We start from the raw sequence: 5,620 nt of genomic DNA, 5'->3' as shown, positions 1-5,620 counted from the left end.
GGTGGAGGAATCTTTGGACGCTGCCCAGCAGCATATTAAGGACATGAAACTGATGAAATAGATCATCACTGCTCGCCGCAAGAACTAGTCTCTGCGACCTGCAGCGCATCAAGAAAGTAGAGATCAGCGAGCCAAATCATTGTATGATTCTTCCTTCTTATTTTTCCCTTGTGTATCTCGGGTGTAGCCGCATGTGGCTTTTTTAATTATGTTCCTAAATATGTAAGACAATTATTATCCACTGTGGTGGTCCTTATATATTCATCAGTCTTGCTATAAGTCACAGTAGATGCTATATAGGTTCGTCGAATCTTACATCAAGATCCGTGCAAAATTTTCTTTTTTCTCTCTTAAATCTCAGTCGAGTGAGACATAGCCACGCCATTAAACAGGGCTCGGGCGCCATTAATGGAGACCTTGGGAGAGAACTGGGCGGTAGATGGCGGTCAAAGGGCTCTCCTCCCGATAAGCACGCGCGGGGGTCTGATCGCACGCAGCCCGTACTCAGATAGCTACCCCGCATGGCGCCTCCTAGCCAATAATTAAGGGGACGCATGGCAGCATGTAAATGGTAATGCCCATGGTTTAAATAATACTTGTGTTTCCGATTGTAACGTGACATCACTTGTTTCAAAATGACTTTGTTGATTGTTAATATGTGCGCCTTCGCAAATCGAATAGCAAAATTACCACAACATGTCAGTGCCATGTCATGACACCAAGCCAAGTTTCATGATTTTCATGCGTGTTTTGGATTTATAGGAATTAAAAAACCAAGTTTCTCAATGTTTCCAGACGAGCCACGACGCCCAGATGTTTGAACATCATTCCCATTTCTTGCATAGGACCTAGAAATTTACCCGAGGACACACATGTGATTTTTAAACAAACTTTAATGCACTGGAGCATGTGCTTGTAGTTGAAATTTGAGTGATGCACATTCAATGACCAGAAACTCAATTAATGTATAAAAAAGGCCAACTGAACCCGGAATAATTCCAAAATTTAACATGAGACTCATATAGTTGTATGTTGCCTCTATAAAGAAAATCAACGGGGGGGCAACATATATCATTTCGCACACAAAGGTGACATGTTTCCTCTCAGAACCATGATCCTTCTTGAGAGAAGCTCCAGTTTGCAAGAAGCTTATACCAAAACTTGTTCCAATTCGGCCAATTTTTTTACCACATCATGTTAGTGCCATGATATGACACCATGCCAAGTTTCATGATTTACAGGCGTGTTTTGGATTTACAAGAATTTAAAAACCAAGTTTCTCAATGTTCTCGGCCGAGCCACGACGCCCAGATGTTTGAATTTCATTCCCATTGCTTGCATGGGACCTAGAAATTCACCCGAGGACACACGTATTATTTTTCAACCAACTTTGGTGCACTGGAGCATGTGCTTGTAGTTCAAATTTGAATTATGCACATTAAATGACCAAAAACTCAATTAATGTATAAAAAAGGCCAAACAAACCCGGAATAATTCCAAAATTTAACAGGTCACTTATATAGTTCTATGTTTCCTTTGTAAAGAAAATTAGGGAGGAGGCAACATATATCATTTTGCACACAAAGGTGACACGTTCCCTCTCGGAATCACGAGGCTTCTTGAGAGAATCTCTGGTTTGCAAGAAGCTTATACCAAAACTTGTCCCAGTTCGGCCAAAATTTATGCATATGAAAAGATGGTTTAGATTATCCTGAACATCTCGCTACCTAGATCAATGTACTGTGATTTGAATTCAACATAAAATGGATACAAATATTTGAATTGGAGATCGTATGGTACATGTAGTTCATATTGAAATATGATTACTACTGTATGCATGTTTTCTGTTATCAAGATAATATTTAAATGATGGTATAACTTGAAAACAATTGTATTAAAATAAGGAAAATTGATTCAAATTTAGTCCATATGGTAGACGACAATATATATATATATATATTCATTGGGTGTAGTAAAACGTTCATATATGATGGAAGATCAAAATGTAGGACTACATCCATTATAAACCGCAAGATCACCTAATGATATATTCGAATTCAACATAACGTGGATTCAAAAATTGAATTCGAGATCCTGGCATTTGTAATGATATAAAAAAGCACATGACTCTTTCTTGTGGTCGGAATTGATTTTTTTTGTTGTTGTTGAGGGAAGTGCAAATTGATTTGGTACTATACATGCTAATCTTGTTCTGCTGATTTTTTTATATTTTTCTTGTAGTTTTTACAATGGCATTTATAGCAATATAGTAAAAGAGGACATGACTCTCTTGTGTCTTCTATGAATTGTTTTTTGAACACGTTAAGTTTGTTCTGCTGAACATGGAATACGCGTCTTGTTATCCTAAAATTTTCAAGCTCGAGTATCTTTTGTCTCTTCTGCTATGAAACTCTTGATAACCCACAAGTATAGGGGATCGCAACAGTTTTTGAGGGTAAAGTATTCAACCCAAATTTTATTGATTCGACACAGGGGGAGCCAAAGAATACTCTCAAGTATTAGCAGCTGAGTTGTCAATTCAACCACACCTGGAAACTTAGTATCCGCAGCAAAGTATTTAGTAGCAAAGTAATATAATAGTAGTGGTAATGGTAGCAAAAGGTAACAGTAGTAAAAGTAATGTTTTTGGTATTTTGTAGTGATGATAGAAATAGCAACGGGAAAGTAAATAAGCGAAGAACAATATATGGAAAGCTCGTAGGCAATGGATCGGTGATGGAGAATTATGCCAGATGCGGTTCATCATGTAACAGTCATAACCTAGGGTGACACATAACTAGCTCCAGTTCATCAATGTAATGTAGGCATGTATTCCAAATATAGTCATACGTGCTTATGGAAAAGAACTCGCATGACATCTTTTGTCCTACCCTCCCATGGCAGCAGGGTCCTTACGGAAACTAAGGGATATTAAGGCCTCCTTTTAATAGAGTACCAGAACAAAGCATTAGCACATAGTGAATACATGAACTCCTCAAACTACGGTCATCACCGGTAAGTATCCCGATTATTGTCACTTCGGGGTTAACAGATCATAACACATAATAGGTGACTATAGACTTGCAAGATAGGATCAAGAACTCTCATATATTGATGAAAACATAATAGGTTCAGGTCTGAAATCATGGCACTCGGGCCCTAGTGACAAGCATTAAGCATAGCAAAGTCATAGCAACATCAATCTCAGAACATAGTGGATACTAGGGATCAAACCCTAACAAAACTAACTCGATTACATGATATATCCCATCCAACCCATCACCGTCCAGCAAGCCTACGATGGAATTACTCATGCACGATGGTGAGCATCATGAAATTGGTGATGGAGGATGGTTGATGATGATGATGTCGACGGATTCCCCTCCCTGGAGCCCCGAACGGACTCTAGATCAGCCCTCCCGAGAGGTTTTAGGGCTTGGCGGCGGCTCCATATCGTAAAATGCGATGAATTCTTCTCTATGATTTTTTCACCCCGAAACACAATATATAGAGTTGGAGTTGGAGTCGGAGGAGTTCCAGGGGGCCCACGAGGTAGGGGCGCACCCTAGGGGGGCGGGCGTGCCCCGCACCCTCGTGGACAGGTGGTGGGCCCACTGGCCTTCATCTTTTGCAAGTATTTTTTATATTTTCCAAAAAGTTGCTCCGTGAAGTTTCAGGTCATTCCGAGAACTTTTGTTTCTGCACATAAATAACACCATAGTAATTCTGCTGAAAACAACGTCAGTCCGGGTTAGTTTCATTCAAATCATGCAAGTTGGAGTCCAAAACAAGGGCAAAAGTGTTTGGAAAAGTAGATACGATGAAGACGTATCAACTCCCCCAAGCTTAAACCTTTGCTTGTCCTCAAGCAATTCAGTTGATAAATTGAAAGTGATAAAGAAAAACTTTTAGAAACTCTGTTTGCTCTTGTTGTTGTAAATATGTAAAGCCAGCATTCAAGTTTTCAGCAAAGATTATAACTAACCACATTCACAATAATGCTTAGGTCTCAAGTTTACTCATATCAATGACATAATCAACTAGCAAGCTATAATAATAAATCTCGAATGACAACACTTTCTCAAAACAATCATAATATGATATAACAAGATGGTATCTCGCTAGCCCTTTCTGAGACCGCAAAACATAAATGCAGGGCACCTTTAAAGACCAAGGACTGACAAGACATTGTAATTCATGATAAAAGAGATCCAGTCAAGTCATACTCAATGTAAACTAACAATAATGAATGCAAATGACAGCAGTGCTCTCCAACTGGTGCTTTTTAATAAGAGGATGATGACTCAACATAAAAGTAAATAGATAGGCCCTTCGCAGAGGGAAGTAGGGATTTGTAGAGTTGCCAGAGCTCAGTTTTGAAACAGAGATGAATAATATTTTGAGCGGTATACTTTCATTGTCAACATAACAACCAAGAGATGGCGATATCTTCCATGCTACACACATTATAGGCGGTTCCCAAACAGAATGGTAAAGTTTATACTCCCCCTTCCACCAACAAGCATCAATCCATGGCTTGCTCGAAACAACGAGTGCCTCCAACTAACAAGAGTCCCAGGGGGAGTTTTGTTTGCAATTATTTTGATTTGATTTGCATAAAGCATGTGACTGGGCATCCCGGTGACCAGCCACTTTCATGTGAGTGAGGAGCGGAGTCCACTCCTCTTGAGAATAACCCGCCCAACATGGAAGATCCGGACAGCCCTAGTTGATACATGAGCTATTCGAGCATACAAAACATGATATTTATTTGAAGGTTTAGAGTTTGGCACATACAAATTTACTTGGAACGGCAGGTAGGTACCGTATATAGGTAGGTATGGTGGAATCATATGGAATAACTTTGGGGTTTAAGGGATTGGATGCACAAGCAGTATTCCCGCTTAGTACAGGTGAAGGCTAGCAAAAGACTGGGAAGCGACCAGCTAGAGAGCGACAACAGTCATGAACATGCATTAAAATTAATCAACACCGAATGCAAGCATGAGTAGGATATGATCCACCATGAACATAAATATCGTGAAGGCTATGTTGATTTTGTTTCAACTACATGCGTGAACATGCGCAAAGTCAAGTCACCTAAATCATTTAGAGGAGGATACCACCCTATCATACCACATCACAACCATTTCAATAGCATGTTGGCACGCAAGGTAAACCATTATAAGCTCCTAGCTAAGCAAGCGTGGCACAAGAATTATGATCTCTAGTTGTTATTGCAAACATGTTTATTCATAGTAGGCTGAATCAGGAACGATGAACTAATCATATTTACAAAAACAAAAGAGGTTGAGTTCATACCAGCTTTTCTCATCTCAATCAGTCCATCATATAATCATCATTATTGCCTTTCACTTGCATGACTGAACGATGTGGATAATAATAATAGTGCACATGCATTGGACTAAGCTGGAATCTGCAAGCATTCAATAAACAGGAGAAGACAAGGCATATGGGCTCTTTGTCAGATCAACAATTATGCATATAAGTGCCACTTCAACAATTTAATTATGGTCTTCTCCTATCGACCCCCAAAGAAAATAAAAGAAATAAAACTATTTATACGGGAGAGCTCCCAACAAGCAAAAGAAGAATAGGA

Source organism: Triticum aestivum, chromosome 7A (genome assembly GCF_018294505.1).
Source record: "Triticum aestivum cultivar Chinese Spring chromosome 7A, IWGSC CS RefSeq v2.1, whole genome shotgun sequence".
NCBI classification, from domain to species: Eukaryota; Viridiplantae; Streptophyta; class Magnoliopsida; order Poales; family Poaceae; genus Triticum; species Triticum aestivum.
This window is presented reverse-complemented; position numbering follows the sequence as displayed.